The sequence below is a fragment of the Paramisgurnus dabryanus genome, chromosome 19 (genome assembly GCF_030506205.2).
Source record: "Paramisgurnus dabryanus chromosome 19, PD_genome_1.1, whole genome shotgun sequence".
In the NCBI taxonomy this organism is placed as follows: domain Eukaryota; kingdom Metazoa; phylum Chordata; class Actinopteri; order Cypriniformes; family Cobitidae; genus Paramisgurnus; species Paramisgurnus dabryanus.
The window spans coordinates 35,974,444-35,993,978 of record NC_133355.1 but is presented as its reverse complement, the minus strand read 5'-3'; the positions used below and the strand labels follow the sequence as shown (position 1 = coordinate 35,993,978).

Sequence of the window (19,535 nt, the reverse complement as noted above, 5' to 3'; positions counted from 1 at the left end):
TGGCTGCTTGGGTACCTACAATGTTTTCCCTAATAATCATAATTTTCTTAGTAAAGAAGTTCATGAAGTCGTTACTATTGTGTGGGAGTTTATTAGTGGGTTCTGTTTGTTCTTTATTTCTAGTCAGTTTCGCAACTGTGCTAAAGAGGAAGCGAGGGTTATTATGATTTTCTTTAATTAGATTGCTGAGATACGTAGATCTGGCAATTTTTATAGCCTGTCTGTAGTGTTTAACACTCTCTTTCCATGCTGCACGCCATACCTCTAACTTTGAGCTTCTATAGTTTCTTTCCATTTTTCTAGCAGCCTTTTTAAGGGCTGTGGTATGATGGTCGTACCATGGAGCTGGCGTTTTTTCTTTGATTCTCTTTTTTCGAATTGGAGCTACGGCATCCAATGTGTTAGAACAAATACTGTTCAGGGGCCGTATTCACAAAGCATTTTATCTTACCACTAAGAGTACTCCTAAATCGCACTAAAAGATTTTAGCTAGGAGTTTTCTCTTAAAAGTTATTCACAACGCCTTTCAGACCTACTTTTAGTAAGGAAAAATGATAACTCCTAAACTAAGAGTGAGTCTTCGTTGCTACGGATGACGTCAATTCTCATGCACGAGCTGCCTCGCAATGACCACGGTGATTGGTTGTTAGATGACAGGGCTGTCATGCGTAACATAACACAGACGCATCAAATCATGGAATTACAACATCGAAATATGTCTGTGTCCTACACAAAATAATAATAGTAATGCCATCGAAATGCATATATTAAAGAAAAGTCGTGAATGAAATTAAATTAAATCAAGGTAGCCTAATAAGTTACCCAAATGAAAACCGCCAATTGCCTAATAATAAAAAACGATATTACATTAACACTTGCTTGATTAATTGACATCCTATTAGCCTAAATAGACTACTTAAAGCAAGGAAATGTTGCCCATATTGAAGAATCCCAATGTAATAAATAAATGACGGTGGATTATGAACTCGCCAAAATGGAAAAGAAACCCAACTGGATGCAGGATCAGTTACTGCTGTGCTGCTGTTCCAGTTGGTGCTGGAAAAAAGAAACGTAATAAAAGGGAAATTCGGCACTGATATATCAAGCAAAACTAAGCGTGAGACATGCGAGACAATGATGCGCGGGTCAATGTACAAAACAACCGGCACCCGACCAACGTTTTCAACTAACCCGCCCGCAAGTCGGACCGCAAAAAATCCGCGGGTGACCTCAGGCATCCGCTCATTTCGGATCAACCCGCGCATTACTGATGGGAGAGGATTTGTTGCAGATCAATGCAGCATTCCCGCTTGTGTCGCGGACCCCGGACGACTGCGAGAGGCGGTGGTATGCATTACAATCGCAGTAGAGGGTTGAGATTGCAGCCTTTAAACAGACTAGCATGGCAACAGGTATGCCTATAATATTAAATATTTAATTTCATTATTGTTTCATGTAATTCTAAAAAACTTCCTGCTTGCCATGAATGTAATGAATTATGAAACAAATGTTATAAACAATATGCTTACATTAAAGTGTGCTTTTAAGTATGTGCAATGCTTTTGAGTTGGTGAAACTGTCCATGTTAAGGAGGATCAGCACCTAAGACATTTTAAGATCCTTTGTGAATAGGTCTTAGTGAGTTAGGAGTCCTCTCGACTTCTTTTAAGCTGTCCCAGACTTAGGTGCTACTTTTAGGGCTAAAATGCTTTGTGAATTACTCTTAGTGAAAAAAATTAGGAGTCCTAAATTTAGGAGTGACACGCCCAGTAATTTTAGCAGTTGCTCCTAAATTCGCCAGTTAGGAGCTACTTTTAGCCTTAAAATTCTTTGTGAATACGGCCCCAGGTTTCTATTACAATATCTAGATCTTCAGGATTATCTGCGTCTAATAAAATAAGAAATCAGAAAGTTTAGGAGCTGAGCACGCTCACGCCACTCTTGAGGGAGCGGTGTGACGTGTGTTCATTATGATAACTTACCTTTCAAAATGCTCCGTTGTTCCTCCTCTGGGTGTGGAAGCCTGCACTGCAGTCACTTCCCCTCATTGAGAGGGACGTGATCTCGTGTAATCTTCCCCCGAGGGGGTTGATGTATTCGAGTACAGGGTGGTGAAGACTCATAGCTATCCTCCCTCCGCAATGTAATGATTTAATCAAGCTCAGTATACGAGCTGCATGTGTCGAAGTTTAATCCGAATGGCCGGAAGAGCGTCCGCACGATAAGCTGGCAGAGCCCTTCCAAAATGCTTAAACTCAGCCACACACCACTCGGGCTGTGTGTCGTTGTTTTGATGAGTCAAGACAATGATCGTGTTTCTCGCGGCTTAAGTCCTGCGTCCACTGAGGTGGTGTAACGTTAGTGTACTTTGACCGTGAAAGCTCTGCCTCGGGAGGGTTTGGAAGCACGCATTGCGGTCACTTCCAACCCGAACGGGAGCTCTATGCAATGTTTTACCTCTGAGGAGATATATGTTGTAAACACAGCCCTTCTCTTCACCGACCGGTTCAGATCCGCGTCCGCTAAGGCGGTATGTCGGTTTCTCCCGCCCCGATCGGTAGCCCGTGCTTTACTGTTTGACTGTGTCAGATGATGTTCGCGTGTCTTGCGGTTCGAGGCCCGCCTCGACCGGTCTATTAAATGAGAAGTTTATCGAGGTTGTTTCTCATAACTGCTAGTTTTAATATGTATGAACCAGCATATATATATATATAAAATATATATAAAATATATAAATAAATATATATATATAAAAAAAAAGAAACTATATCATCCAGCAAATTAGATGAGAGTTTTCTTACAAAATGAGTGCAATCTCAACACCAGAGGCTTTCTTTCTTTCCTGATCTCCATTATTATGCAAGTCATGGAAAAGACCATCTGACTATGTTTACACAAGCACTTCGGCTAGCTTTTAAACATAATAGGCTATATTTAGAGGATGTTTTTATGTTGCCATGAGTGGCTTCATCCCTAAAGCCTCCAACATTGTCAAATATATGTATAAAGCCCTATCAGGGTATGCCCTCCTGGGGAGTGTGGGTTGTATCCGCCCTTTATGGGTCCCCACACTTCTCAGTACCCTCCTGTATTAACTGTGAACACTCTGCCTCTTGTAGTACAGAGCACAGTAAATCAGGTTCCCTTGGTAAAAAATATAATAGCATGGAAAAACATTCCAAACATATCTCAATGGGTGTTATGCACAGAAAATTAGGCTATGCCTAATTTTAGAGCAGGAATTGGAGTTCCTTTTATTCAAAGGCTACACGAAACTGTCACAAAATTATGGTTCATGATGTTGACAGTCACTCACATTTATCTCAAATCAGATCCGAGGACTGGTTTTTGTTAATGAATTTTTCCTGCTCACAGAATCTCAGGTTTGCCTTTGGGGCATGGCATACCAATATCAGCCTTCCCTTCGGCCTAGATCTATCCCTTCACACATTTACAAAATGTGTAAATGCTGCCCTGGCGTCATTGCATCTTTAGGGCATTTGCATACTATTTATATTGATGATTGGCTAATATTAGCACAGTCAGCACAGATGGCAGCACAGCATCGAGATGTTGTGTTTGCACATCTAGATACCTAGCGTTGAGACTGAACACCAAGAAAAGTATGTTAGTCCCAACACAGGTGATCACATTTTGGGGATATTATGGAACTCTACGATGATGCAGGCACAGATGTCTCCTGCTCGTGTCATGTCCATTTTTCACATAAGTGAATGAGTTGAAGCTAGGTCAATCGCACACCAAGTGATGGTTTTAAAATCAGGGTTTTTCCTCGAGGGGCATCCCTTTTTGCCTGTTCAGGGTTACGCGCACATGTCTTCGTACTCTAGAATATGTAAAGATTTCGGGTTTCTGTCTCAAAGCCCGAGGTGAGGTGTGGTCTGTCGCTGCATGACATTAATGACAGATGCATCTCTCTTAAGCTGCGGATCAGCTATGGAAGGCCAATAGGACAAAAATGTCCAATCAGCTAAAACGCCAGGAAAAGTGTGCTTCTCCAGTACAGAGGACCTCTTTTCTGGGTGTAGTATGGATTTCTATGATAGCAGGCACTGTTGTCCCCTGCTTGTATAGAATCCATCCTTTAACCATGGGGTTCCTTTAGGGGCAACCTGTTTCTCATGATCAAGGTCACACGCAGATGCTTTGTGCCTTAGTATTATGGAAGAAACAATGGTTCCTTTCGGCCAGTGTTGGCCGTTTTATCATGTTCAGGGTTACGCGCGTATGTCTTCGTGCCCTAAGAATATGGAAAAATGCTGGGTTTCTGTCTAAGGCCCGGAGTGAGGTGCAGACTGTTGTCGCATGACATTAAAGAGCACCAATTATGCTAATAAATTGGCACGTTAGCACGTTATTGCAATATCCCATAGTACATACATGTTATTAAAACTTGAACTAATGCATTGTGAGTCTTATAAATTGCTTACATACCTCACCGATTTCCCACTGTCTGGAAAACGCTCGGTTTAGTTCCTGTCTCCGCCTCCCAAAATGTCTAGTGTAATCGGATTGGTCAGATGACTACTCAACTGTTATTGGTCAGCTGGGTTCGGCATGTGTTTGAAAGGTTACGCCCCTGACTACGCGTGGGTTGACACAGATTCTGACTGAGAGTCACAGCCTCAGAGGCAACGTAAACAAGCGTTATATTTCTCTATAAACGATGGTGTCTGTACTGCCTTACCACTTCGAGCTCGATCCAGAGAGTTCAGAAGGCCATTACGATATAAACGATCTCCGTCAATGAATGCGATTGGATTTAACTTTTTTAGGTGTCCTTAGCTCTGCCAGAATGCTAAACGAAGACGAAAATGTGTTGCAAAGACATCCAAAAGGTAATTATAACGTACTACATAACTATATGGAAACACCAAATGTAGCACATAGAAAGTATTTGTTGAAATGATTATAAAACGATTTCACTTGGTAATTTCTACATTATTTTACTATAGTAAACTTAATTATAAAATACTGCTTACATACTATTTTACTGTGCAAACTATATGGAAACACCAAATGTAGCACAAATAAAGTATTAATTGAAATGAATGTTAGTTCTACATTATTTTACTATGGTAAACTTTATTATGAAAGACTGTGCTATTGTCACTGACAGAAGACTACGGAGGCAGAGATATAAAATATAACAGAGTTTATTGAATGATGTATGGAACATGCAAAGTTGAAATGGATGATGTTGATCCTCAGAAGGTAATAACAGACACACAGACACACTGGGGAAGAAGTAATCCACACGACGATGATGATGGTGATGATGATGAGAAGTTCTGAAAAGACAGAAATTAGTAAGTCTGGTAATCACATGAACAGTAGTACTTGTGACGAGACCGGACGATGACTGTGTGATTGTGAGTGGTATTTAAAGGGAAGGCTTGATGAGAGGTGACAGGTGCAGCTGATTAGTATTCAGGAGATTGTGATCGGTGTTGATGAGGAGTGTATGTGGAAGGACCTGGCAAATCCGTGACAGTACCCCCCCCTGAGGGTCCGCTCCTGAGGACCCTTGAGCTCTAGGACGCCGAGGAGGACGGCCTCTGGGTCTGGGAGCTGGTTTGTCTGGATGAGCTTGATGGTAATCACTGAGGAGTTCTGGGTCCAGAATGTCATCACGAGGAACCCAGGATCTCTCTTCTGGTCCATATCCCTCCCAGTCCACCAGGTATTCCAGCCGCCCACCTCGCCGTCTGGAGTCCAGGAGCTGCCTGACGGTGTAGATGGTCTCATCTTCATCAAGAGGGGGGGCTTCTTCACCAAGTCCTGTGGGAGGAACAGAAGTGACAGGTGAGTGAAATGGTTTCAATTGAGAAACATGGAAAACAGGGTGAATCCGGTAGTGTGCAGGGAGACGGAGTTGAAAGGCTACCGGATTGACCTCCTTGATGATGGTAAATGGACCAATGTACCTGGGACTCAGCTTTTTGCAGGGTAGTTTGAGACGGATATTTTGAGTAGACAACCAAACCTTATCTCCAACTTGAAAGTTCGGAGTTGGAGCCCTTCTGGTATCTGCCTGCTGTTGATGACGACGGATAGCGGATTGAAGGTGATGGTGAGCTGAGTCCCAGACCCTCTCGCTCTCTTGGAACCAGTGCTGCACTGATGGTACGTCGCAGGGTTCTTCAGTCCAAGGAAACATGGGTGGCTGGTAACCGAGTACGCACTGGAAAAGCGTGAGACCTGTAGCCTGCTGATGTAGAGAATTCTGTGCGTACTCGGCCCAGGGTAGAAACTGGCTCCAAGAGTTCTGGTGGTTATGGCAGAAGGTTCGGAGGAAACGGCTAACTTCCTGGATCTTGCGTTCCGTTTGACCATTTGTTTGAGGGTGATACCCTGAAGAGAGACTTACAGTCACATCTAATAGTTTAAAGAATTCTTTCCAGACTCTAGATATAAACTGGGGACCTCTGTCCGAGACGATGTCTTCTGGGAGGCCAAAATATCTGAAGACGTGCTGGAAAAGGATTTCTGCAGACGCCATTGCTGTAGGTAGACCTTTTAGAGGGATTAATCGCAGCATCTTTGAAAAGCGATCTACCACAACAAAGATACAGGTGTTACCTTTGGATGGAGGAAGATTGGTGGCGAAATCCACTCCTAGATGTGACCATGGACGATGAGGGACAGGAAGAGGACGTAATTTACCATGGGGTAAATGCCTTGGGGTCTTAGCCATGGCGCACTCCTTACATCCTTTCACGAACCTTCTGATATCTTCTGCCATATTAGACCACCAGAAGCGATGTTTAAGCAGGGAGAGGGTTTGTTGAGCACCCGGATGACCAGTACCAGCGGAGGTATGAGCTTTTGTGATGATAGATGTTCGATGATGCAAGGGTACATACTTCATTCCTGGGGGACAGCCCGGCGGAACATTTGTGGTTTCGGGGATCTCGTCTTCCTGACTCCAGTCAATTGGACACACGAAGATTTTCTCAGGGAGAATAGTCTCTGGAGGTGAGAGATCTTCATCTGCAACGAACATCCTTGACAATGCATCTGCTTTACAATTCTTAGTACCTGGACGCTAGGAGATGACAAAATGGAAACGAGTGAAGAAAAGAGCCCACCTTGCTTGTCTTGGATTCAATCTTTTTGCCTCACGTAGATACTGAAGATTCTTGTGGTCTGTTAACACGGTGAAAGGATGACGCGCACCTTCTAGCCAGTGGCGCCACTCTTCAAGAGCCAGCTTGATGGCCAACAATTCCCGATCTCCGATGTCGTAATTCTTCTCCGCCGGGCTGAACTTGTGGGAGTAGTACGCACAAGGACGAACGTCAGATGTTTTCCCCTGCTGCTGAGATAAAACGGCTCCGACCCCTGTTGATGATGCATCCACTTCTACAATGAAAGGTTTATTAGGGTTTGGATGAACAAGAATGGGTGCTTCACAAAAGGTTTTCTTCAGCAGCTGGAAAGCTTTGGCAGTATCATCATTCCAAGGCAAAACTTTGGGTTTACCTTTTAAGGCAGATGTCAAGGGAGTAACAATTTGGCTGAAGTTTTTAATGAATCGACGGTAAAAGTTTGCAAAGCCTAGAAATCTTTGTAATTCCTTTACCGTCTTGGGTTGGGGCCATGTTTTGATTGCTGCTACCTTTCCTTCGTCCATACTCACTCCGTTAGATGAGACATCATATCCCAGGAATTGTATCTGTGACTGATGGAATTCACATTTCTCCGCTTTGACGAAGAGTGAGTGTTGGCGAAGTCTTTGTAGTACCTCCTTGACATGTTGTACATGAATCTTGGGATCACTGGAATAAATCAGAATGTCATCAATATAGACAATCACAAACCGATGAAGAAGATCTCTGAAAATTGTATGCATGAAGTCTTGGAATACGGAAGGAGCATTTACTAGACCATATGGCATCACTAAATATTCCCAGTGACCAGTAGGGGTCACAAAAGCGGTCTTCCATTCATCACCAGCTCGAATTCTGACCAGATTATATGCACTTCTGAGATCGAGTTTGGTGAAGATGGTTGCCCCACGGAGCTGTTCTAATGCAGTAGGAACAAGAGGAAGAGGGTAGCGAAACTTCCGAGTGATGTTATTAAGACCACGGTAATCAATACAGGGTCGGAGACCGCCGTCCTACTTGGTTACGAAGAAAAAGGGAGAAGCAGCAGGGGAGTTAGACGGTTGTATGTACCCTTGTTCTAACGCCTCCGCGATGTATTTTTCCATGGCTTCTTGTTCAGGTATGGATAATGAATAAATTTTACCTTTAGGTACTGGTTCACCCGGGAGGAGGTCAATCGCACAGTCCCATGGCCGGTGAGGTGGTAATTTAGAAGCTCTCTTGGGACAAAAGACATCCTCAAATCCTTTGTACTCTGGAGGAATAGATACCGAAACATTCTTGTTAGGGCTTTCAATGGATGTGCTGCATACCTGAAGTTTTTCACGATGATGAGGAGGTTTTGGAAGGTTTGGAAAACATCTTGGAAAGCAATGATCACTCCAACGTTTAATTTCTCCTGTGTCCCAAGAGAGCTCCGGATGGTGTTCCATCAACCATGGTCTTCCAAGAATCACATCCGCGGTGGAATTCTCCAGGACCAGAAATTTAATTCTCTCCTGATGTAAGATTCCCACTGTCAGAGTGATTTCCCCAGATCGTTGACGGATATCAGAGCGGTTAAGAGGTTTTCCGGTGATTGACTGTACCTTTAATTTTTGCTCGATGGATTCTTTCTTGTGGTACTGTCTGCATAACTGAGAAGAGATGAAGTTCCCGGCCGACCCTGAATCAAGGAGTGCAGATACTATAATAGAGACATTACGGTAGGATAATTTCACTTGCGTAGTAAGAGGAGTGTAAATGTGCTTTTCTGGTTGGACAGTACTCACCAATGCTCTTGGTGGACGGATGGGACATTCGGAGATGAGATGTCCTTTACTGGCACAGTATAAGCACAAACCTTCTTTGATACGTCGTTGTCTCTCTGACAGTGGGATACGAGTGGAATCCAACTGCATAGGTTCTGGTCCTGGAGGGGACGGTTCTGGTGAGCGGTAGAGTGCAAATTGAGAGGGATTACATGCCAGCATGCGGTTTTCAGTTCGGATTGCTCTTTGAATGAAACTTTCGAGCCCAATGTTGTCATCAAAAGTGGCTAACTGTAGTCGAAGATTGGCTTTTAAACCATTACGATAGGTAGTGATGAGTGCTCGTTCATCCCAACCACTAGCAGCCGCTAGTGTGCGAAAACGCAAAGAAAACTCTGCTGCCGATTCATTACCTTGTTTCATATTATACAGTTCATCACAGATGGAATTGTCACCTACTGGAAATCCGAAAACTTCCCGAAAATGTGCACTAAAGGCTCGGTAGGATTGGAGAACGGATCCGTTTTGCTCTCTGATGGAGACTGCCCAATGCAACGCTTTTCCGGTAAGTAGAGACATGATGAAAGCGATCTTACTGCTGTCTGTGGGAAAACGGTTAGGTTGCATCTCAAAGATAAGCTCACATTGCAAAATAAATCCTTTGCACTCACTCGCTTCACCAGAATATGGATTTGGATGGGCCATGGGAACTGTGTTAACGGTAGCCTGAGGAGTAGCAGTGGTCTGGTGTGTCTGTTGCAATTCGTTGCGTATGGTGTCCACAAGGCTCTGGAAAGCGTCCTGTTGAGACATGGTGTTAGTTTTGTATGGTCCGGTCTTCTGTCACTGACAGAAGACTACGGAGGCAGAGATATAAAATATAACAGAGTTTATTGAATGATGTATGGAACATGCAAAGTTGAAATGGATGATGTTGATCCTCAGAAGGTAATAACAGACACACAGACACACTGGGGAAGAAGTAATCCACACGACGATGATGATGGTGATGATGATGAGAAGTTCTGAAAAGACACAGAAATTAGTAAGTCTGGTAATCACATGAACAGTAGTACTTGTGACGAGACCGGACGATGACTGTGTGATTGTGAGTGGTATTTAAAGGGAAGGCTTGATGAGAGGTGACAGGTGCAGCTGATTAGTATTCAGGAGATTGTGATCGGTGTTGATGAGGAGTGTATGTGGAAGGACCTGGCAAATCCGTGACAGCTATGTTTTTACTTACTAGGTTTTAAGGAGAATGCAACATGTTCCAGGGCCTCTTACCTGTGTGATTCATCATCCAGGTTTTGCACAAATTGTCTAAATCCCTACACACAGAACATTTATTGTACCGACTATAAGCCTTTGAGGCGAAGGATTAGATTAAGTTTTATAAAATTTTTAAACCAATAACACTAAAGTATTATTATAGTAACAAAGTACCCAAAAGAACAAAAGATGTAACTTTAAAGAAAATATAGTAGTCAGTTTATTTATTACAAATATATGTTTAAATGTTAAACAATATACAAATAAACATACTTTAGTAACCATATTGTGCTATTCTTTCAAAAATTGTTCAATTCACTTCTTACAGCTATCTATTGAGATAAATGGCATATCAAAGCTTTGTCAGCTGGTGCTATCTAAGATGACACTTTAGGGTTATCATCCTGTCGTGTGTTGTTCTCCAGATATGCTTGGAGCTTCCTGATTGGAATGTTGGCTTCCGACGACCCCTGCACTGAAGATGGCATGCAATCACGTCCTCCTTTGAAGGTTTCTCAAACTGTGATGCCAGGTCCATTGGAATCGGGGTTTCCTTCAGCTTATCTTCAAATACCTCATCAAACACAAGCCTGATCACATCATCCACATAACTGTAGAAATATTGCAGTCAATAAATCTTTTGTTTTGATCATTTATTTCCCTGCTTCATACATTAAGTTTTTAATTATGAATGTATTTGAAATAAAACATTACTGCTTACGGTATGTCATTTGTGTGTTTTGGGAACATAGCCTTGTACTTTCCCTCTCCTGCTTTTGTTACGGCTTGGTGACATTGTAATGGATGGCTGCAAGGTACAACCTGTAAAAATATAAGCAAGCATAAATTTATTTTAAAAGTAAATACTACTTTATTTAACACAGTTACTAAAATACTTAAATACCTGCATAGCATTCCAATAAATGAGAAAATCAAATTTTTTTGCTGCAAATCTGAAATCTCAGGCTACGAACGGCAAAGGCATCCACTGATGATGGTGATGGAAACATTGTGAAACGATGCTACTGTCTGGGTTCCTATGATTATGCAGAGAAAAAAAACTTTGTCATCATCAGTTATACATTTAAGACTGGTAGTGGTTTCACTAGCTAAATACATCATTTGTGTTACACACCTTTGCTCCTCATATGCCAGTCTGACTCCTTGTACTGTGTGTAATGATGTTGCATGTTTGCATACAGTGTAGAAGGATGTGTCCAGCTGCGAATCTAGGATATAGACAAATAAAACAAACATGTATTCAGTAGGGCCGGGACTCGATTAAAAAAATTAATCTAATTAATTAGAGGCTTTGTAATTAATTAATCTAAATTAATCGCATTTTAATCACATATAAATATTTGACCTGAGAACATTAAGAAGTAATTTTTTTACATGGATTTTTAGTATACACTCTTAGAAATGATGTGTTAATTTTATACACATCATTGTGCGGTAAGCTTTTAACACATTATGTGTAATTTTAAGACATTATGTGTCATTTTGTGTTGATTTTGTGTTCAAGTATAAAACATGTTGTGTTAAAAGTAACACAAAATGTGTTGTTTCAATAATAACACAGAGATGGGTGGATTCCAGGATGACGCAGTTTGTTGTCCCAGAATCAACACTAATGTGTTGTTTTGACTGTCTGTGTTCCGGTACCTATTTGCGCGGATCCCCCACCTCACGTATAAAAACAACAAAACATAATATACTATATAGCCTATATTAAAATTAAAATATAAAAAATATATTATGCACATTTTTAAGTTGCACATCGTTTATAGTTTTCTTAAGTGGGATTCAGATGTGAAAAGCGCTGCATAATGTACGCGCTTTTAGTCTTACCATTGAAACTTAACAAAATTAAAAAATAAGAGGTGATATATAGCTTTAGCCTACATAAATGCTTGTTTCTTTAATGTTGCAAGATCCTCTTCAGGTTTTCTTGCTGTTATGTTTATAATAGTTCATTGTTCAGAGTTCATATTGATGATCTTATAGTCCATTTAAAAATGTTCTTACAAACTGACTCTATTCGTCAGAAAAACACCATTTAACTTTTTTCCTTTACCTGCCGTCGCTATTCTCTGTGCGTGTCTTCCGTCAAAGTAGCCTATTAAAATTAATATGAAGTTGATTTTTGAAAGTCTTAAGCACACCGCAAATCAAACGTGCTGCTATATGCTCTAAATGCGCGTGTAAATGTAATTTCTGGGGACTGCCAAGCTGATTTTTAAGTGATATAGGCTACTCATTGCATGTTTTGGCATTCGGTAGCATATGCATCAATGAGATGCACGGTGTTGCTTTTAATGTTCTTTTTAATTTATATTCACAAAACCTAACAACAAAACATTGTTTATAATTAGTAGACAAATTATTTGAAACGAAATTCATTTTAAAGTAGCAAACAAAACTTAAATTAAACTCGCAATAAGCTAATTAAATTGAAACAAAACAACATTACAACAATATTTAAACCCAGCAATACTCAAACATTAACATATAACAGACATTAGGATACATGTTAAAATAATCTGTAGTTTGTTGGTAGATGTTTATTGGGCAAAACCTCCGTTGCAAACCTCCATTTACCAGAATAAATAATTTTTACTTTGAAACTGATGCGTTGTCCCGTTAAAATCAGCTGTTCGTTTAGGTTCCGTCTACTTTTATTTAAACTGCAGCACAACTCCGGAGTTCTCGAACTAAAACAGGGTCTGCAGCATTTACGAATGACTCCGTTAATAAGTGCGATTAAAATGCGTTAAAATGTTTAACGCGTTATTTTTTGTGTAATTAATTAATCTTAATTAACGCGTTAAAGTCCCGGCCCTAGTATTCAGTCAAAAAGACATATTATAACAATAGAGTACCATGACTATAAATCGTTAGACTATTCATTAAAACGTTAATGTATTACATATTACATGGCCCAACATTAGCAACACACATTACGTGTTTACTTCGTTTCAAAATCTAAGAAAGCTTCAAGTAAATACAACAGTAAAATACATATAACTTTAAACAAATCATCTGTACTTAGAGTTTCTTGAGTTTGATCATGAGAACAAATTTTACCGGTAACAGTTAAGCTGGTAACTTAGCAAGTTTGTAAACATGTCTTAACCAACATCGATAAAAAAAAACGATAGTCTGCATAATTCAACATACACGTGTGTAAATATGGTACGTTGTTTATGAAATACAGTATTACAACACAAAACAGTTCGCTTGCAAGCTTAGCTCTACACGCACATTATGTTAATCTCCGGTTACCGGTTACGTAATGTACAGTAAAAGGCAAATAATAAACGTGAATACTTACAGCCTGTGATCCAGAAGTGCACAGCAATCCAACTTTCAGGAGGAGACGTCGCGCAAATCCAGCTTCGGTTCATGAGAAGCAGTTATTGTGAAAACTCCGTGAACAACTTCTGACTGGATTTTTCCGGAACCGTATTAAACATGATGTCCTCTGTGGAAGTCCATAAAGTGCCATTTTGCCCTTGCATCTAAAGAGACAGCGTCTACTCGAGAAATTTAATCGCTTACACGATGAAACAAGAGTTTGCAAACAGAGTAAAAGCAGGGACTCCCAACCTCCGCCATTTTAGCTCTCTTCTGACTCGGCGCTCCCCACCCTCGTCTTTGAGGGCGTACCCAAGCAAAGCAGAGAGGGCTGAACTATGATAATGTTGGTCTTATCTACGTCACTAATCCCAGGAAGTAAACTGTTGCCTACAATCCGAGTGTTTTTTGTAGTCCTCGAACGTTAGAGACGATAACTCGCGTCATCGTTTTCTTTGAGGTATGTACTTTTTGAATATCGTTAGCATGTACTAATACACACTTACACACAAAATGATGTTTAAAAACGTGTATCCCATAATAGGTGCTCTTTAATGACAGATGCATTTCTGTTAAGCTGAGGATCGGCTATGGAAAGCCAAAAGGACAAAAATATCCAATCAGCTAAACGGCAGGAAAATTGTGCTTCTCCAGTACAGAGGACCTCTTTTCTGGGCGTAGTATGGATTTCAACGACTGCAGGCACGGTTGTCTCCTGCTCGTATAGAATCCATCCTTTAACCATGGGGTTCCCTGAGGGGCAACCCGTTTTTGCATAATCAAGGTCACACGCGAATGCTTTGTGCCTTAGTATTATGGCAGAAACTATGGTTCCTTTCTCAAAAAAGGCCAGTGTTGGCTTTTTCACATGTTCAGGGTTACGCGCATATGTCTTCGTGCCCTAAGAATATGGAAATTTTTTTGGGTATTTGTTTACAGGCCCCCAGTTAGGTGCGGTCTGTCGTCGCAAAACATTAATGACAGACGCATCCCTTTCTAGCTGTGATCAGTTATGGAAAGCCAAAAGGGACAAAAATGTCCCATCAAATAAACGCCAGGAAAAGTATGTTTCTCCAGCACAGAGGACCTCTTTTCTGGCCGTGGTATGGATTTCAATGACTGCAGGCACGGTTGTCTCCTGCTCGTAAAGAAACCATCCTTTTAACCATGGGGTTCCCTGAGGGGCAACCCGTTTCTCATGATCAAGGTCACACGCAGATGCTTTGTGCCTTAGTATTATGGAAGAAACCATGGTTCCTTTCCCATGAAGGCCAATATCGGGGGCTCAAGGTCGTCACATCAGGCTTACGACGGATGCATCCCTCTAAGGCCGGGAAGTGGCTATGGAAGACCATAAGGTCAAAATCTATGTAAGTCCACAAGGAGCAGACGTTCTGCTGCGGCAGGCGTTGAGCTTGGGGAATGAAGACTCCACCCACATGTGGGGGAGCAAATTTGGCTCAGGTTCGGCCAAGCGAAAGCTGACCTGTTTGCAATTCAGGAGAATTCACATTGTACTTTTTGGTTTTCTCTTTTTCACCCAGTCCCACTCGGACTGGTTGCCATGACACAGGAAGGGTCTGAGGGCCTCCTGTGTGTTTTTCCCCAATTGCTCAGCTCCCGGGAGTTCTGGAGAGGGTCCGGCAGCACAGGCGCAGCTGTTGCTCATAGCCCCGTGTTGGCTGACCCGAGTGTGGTTTTCGAACCTGGTCTCCCTCCTAGACGGCTCCCCATTTCAGGGGCCGATCTGGAGGGATCGGTAGTCTCAGGCAAGGGGCACTGTGTTTTACCCCTGCCTAGAGTTTTTGGGTCTGGCCTCTGAGGAGGACAAACTCATAGAAATGGGTCTCTCAACTGAGGTTGTGCAGACTATTTTATTTCCAGAGCTCCCTCCACCAGGAAATTGTACACATTTGAAGAAAGACTTTAATTACGTGGTGCCAAGAGCACTTATATGACCCAGTTATCTGCCCCTTGGTACAGTTCTGGAGTTTTTATAAGAGCAGTTTGCAGCAGGGCTGCCTCCTTTGACCATTAAGGCTTATGTGGCAGTTATATCTGTCTTTCATACCTTAGTGGTCGGTCCCTCATTAAGTAGAGACCATCTATTCATGCGTTTCCTGTTTGGCACTTGGAGGCTGAGGCCTGCGAGTCATTTTAGGATCCCTGCGTGGGATCTGTCTCTGGTCCTGGAGGACTTATCAGGGGCACCATTTGAGCCATTGATATAATTTCAGAAAGTTTCTTACTCTGGAAACTATATTTCTCCTAGCTATTACCTCCCTTAAGAGGGTAGGAGATTTAGAGGCTCTCTCAGTTTCGCCAACCTGTCTCGAGTTCGCTCCAGGCATGGTAAAGGTTTTTCTATACCCTAGATCGGGCTACGTTCCGAAGGTTTTGAGCAACATACCATGCCCCATAGTCTTGCAGTTGTTCTGCCCTCCACCATTTAAGGACGCGAGCCAAAGAAAACTTAATTTACTCTGTCCAGTACGAGCACTGGACATGTATGTGCTCAGAACAGCGGAGTTCAGGAAAGCAGAGCAGTTATTTTTGTGCTTTGGTTCGGCCCGGAAAGGTTTCCTGGCCACAAAGGCAAACTTTCAGTAAATGGATAGTCGAGGCTATCTCTTTTGCTTATGAAGCCTCTGTACGGCCCTCTTCTTTAACCGTCAGAGCGCATTCAACTAGAGGTATGGCAGCATCTAAAGCCCTGTGGGCAGGTGCCTCTGTCCAGGATGTCTGTGATGCGGCAGGCTGGTCTTCACCGCTCACTTTTGTACAGTTTTATGAGTTGGATCTCACTCCTACTCCTGGATATTTGGTGCTTAGGTCTTAGTTGTGCTTTTTACACACAGACAGGCACTCGTAGTCTGGCGGATTGGGTATAGCGTTCCCATAGCGTCTCTATGGCGACGCAGCGCGAGTTCCCTCGAAAGGGAACGTCTCGGGTTACGTATGTAACCCTTGTTCCCTGAGAAGGGAACGAGACGCTGCGTCTCCTTTGCCATACTTCCTGCGTACCTGTAAGCCGTCTTCGGCAATATTTCAGATAATGTGGGCGTGGTTGTACGTCGCCTTTTATGCTTTCCGGCTCCTGCGTCACCCTGCCGGTGACGTCACGCCCCACCATTGGTTGGATTTGATATACACATTCAGACGCACTCACACCTGAAGGCGTTCCCATAGCGTCTCTATGGCGACGCAGCGTCTCGTTCCCTTCTCAGGGAACAAGGGTTACATACGTAACCCGAGACGTTTTTGCAATGCCACCCAGCGCACAGCATCTCTCATCTCATGCTTTATCTCTAGATAAATGTACAAAGTTGAGTTGGAGAAAGGTGTTTATAAGAGGTTTTCAGATATAGGCAATGAAAACACAATTTTCAAAAGGCACAATGCTATTTTATTGCTTTATGTAATGTTATAAAAGACATGAATGCTGTAGAATGTACAGCGAGTGACCCCATTACCTTAGTAATATGTTGCCATTGCCTTGCTATTGCATGTTTCTGTGACAAGAATTATATGAGATGTAAAACTGAAATAAATATAAGATGTAAACTTAAACACAATTTGCATCTGATTTACCTCAATTGTATTGATTAAGGTGTTTACATGAAGGCTTTTCAATACGATTTAGCCATCAATACTTTAATATTTGCATGCATGTAAACGAACCTAGTGAACAGTGCATCATGAGACTAGACATCTTCAAATCACATTCACTCTGCTTCTTTTGCTATAACAAATGCACTTTATAAACACACAGATCTAGAAGTGTCAAAAGTATTTACAATCATTCCTCAGGTAGAAGTATAGATTCTAGAGTTTAAAAAGACTTCTGTAAAAGTTAAAAGTATCAACTCAAGCTTTTCTCATACGGAAATGTAATATATGACATATATGTCCCTTTATCAAAATGGATCTTGGCATATGTGTGTAAGGGGTTGCTTTAAAGAAAGCGAGTGAGAGATGAATCCATCTGCTGAAGGTTTATTAATGGTAAAATCCCAAAAGGGCCAGCAAACACAAAGTTAGAGGTATGGCGTTCAGCATGGAAAGAGAGTGTTCAACACTACAGACAGGCTATTAAAACCGCCAGATCTACCTATCTCAGTACGCTTATTAAAGAAAATCATAACAACCCTCGTTTCATCTTTAGCACAGTTGCGAAACTGACTAGAAACAAAGAACAAACAGAAACCAATAGTAAACTCCAACACAATAGTAACGACTTCATGAACTTCTTTACTAACAAAATTATGTTTATTAGGGAAAACATAGAAACTACGCAAGGAGCCACCACTCTTCCCAATAGTACATTTACCACTAGATTATCATACGAACATCTTGAGTCATTTAAACCTACTACAATAGAAGAGCTCTCTAAATTAGTAACGTCATCTAAATCATCGTCCTGTATATTAAACCCCGTTCCCACAAAATTACTAAAAGAGGTATTTCATGTAGTGTACGACACGGTACTAAATATCTTTAACTCATCGATAGAATTAGGATATGTTCCAACAGCTTTCAAACTAGCAGTTATTAGACCGCTCATTAAAAAACCAAACCTTGACCAGGGAGATCTTAATAACTTTAGACCAATCTCAAATCTACCTTTTCTTTCTAAAATTTTAGAAAAAGTAGTGGCAAGCCAGCTACGCACATTCATAGCGAATAATAACACATATGAAAAGTTCCAATCAGGATTCAGGCCCCACCATAGCACAGAAACAGCGCTGCTTAGAGTTACAAATGACCTCCTATTAACATCCGACCGTGGTGAAATCTCAATCCTTATATTACTAGAGCTTGGTGCAGCCTTTGACACAATAGATCACAGAATCCTACTCAATAGACTAGAAAACTATGTTGGCATCAGTGGTCAGGCGTTAGCCTGGTTTAGATTGTATCTAACCAATCAATATCACTTTGTTTATGTAAATGAGGAAGAGTCCTATCACTCCCCCGTTAAATACGGGGTACCTCAGGGATCAGTTCTAGGCCCTATCCTATTCTCGTTATATATGTTACCTCTAGGAGACATTATCAGGAAACATAACATAAGTTTTCACTGCTATGCGGATGATACCCAGCTTTACATCTCGTCACATCCTAGCGAAACCCACCAGTTTGCTAAGCTAACAGACTGCATTAGTTATATTAGGGACTGGATGGGACATAACTTTCTTATGCTAAACTCCAATAAGACTGAGATACTTATTATTGAACCAAATCGCTCCAAACATAATATGTCAGATTACAAGTTGCCCATAGATGGCTGCACGGTGGTGCCATCTTCCACGGTTAAGAATTTAGGCGTAATGTTTGACAGCAATCTATCTTTCGATAGTCATATCTCCAACGTCTGCCGCACAGCATTCTTCCATCTTAGAAATATCTTAAAAATACGCCATATGCTGTCTTCATCAGATGCAGAAAAGCTTATCCATGCTTTTATGACCTCTAGAATAGACTACTGTAACTCGTTACTCGGGGGATGCAATGCAAATCAGGTAAACAAGCTACAGCTGGCTCAAAACGCCGCCGCAAGAGTGCTTACTCAATCTAAAAAGTATGACCACATTAGTCCAATTCTGGCATCTTTACACTGGCTACCAGTTAAATATCGCATACAATTAAAAATATTACTAATCACCTACAAAGCCTTAAATGGCCTAGCGCCCTCATATATTAAAGAACTACTATCAGAATCAACATGATCTCACAAAGTTCCGTGGGATAGTCACGGAATTTTGTGCTCATTTTTCCGTGGCATTCTCACGGATCTCCGCATTTTTCCGTGGCCCTGCTACGGACTGTCTTTTTCCGTGGCATTCTCACGGATTGGTTACTCAACTGCTTTTTCCTATTTTCAAACCATTTTCGCTTCGGTTTAGGGTTAGATTTGGTGTTTGCATTAGTATGTCACTTTAACTATTGGTTTATATAATTTTTTCTGATTTATTCTTTTATATTTTCTAAACTTTAAACAATTGTCGCCTGGCGTTGGGGT

The 19,535-nt window shown here is 41.6% G+C and overlaps 2 long non-coding RNA genes across 2 annotated transcripts in view; both read right to left on the bottom strand.

Moving 5' to 3' along the window:
* Window positions 1-19,535, bottom strand: part of LOC135780050 (uncharacterized) — a 494,904-nt gene that overhangs the window by 294,302 nt on the left and 181,067 nt on the right. The window lies entirely within an intron of this gene.
* Window positions 10,425-11,418, bottom strand: LOC135779903 (uncharacterized). Its single transcript, XR_010544904.2, has 4 exons — window positions 11,292-11,418; window positions 11,061-11,193; window positions 10,878-10,978; window positions 10,425-10,767 (listed from the first exon to the last, which is right to left on the bottom strand). It is a non-coding gene; the product is annotated as an uncharacterized lncRNA (long non-coding RNA).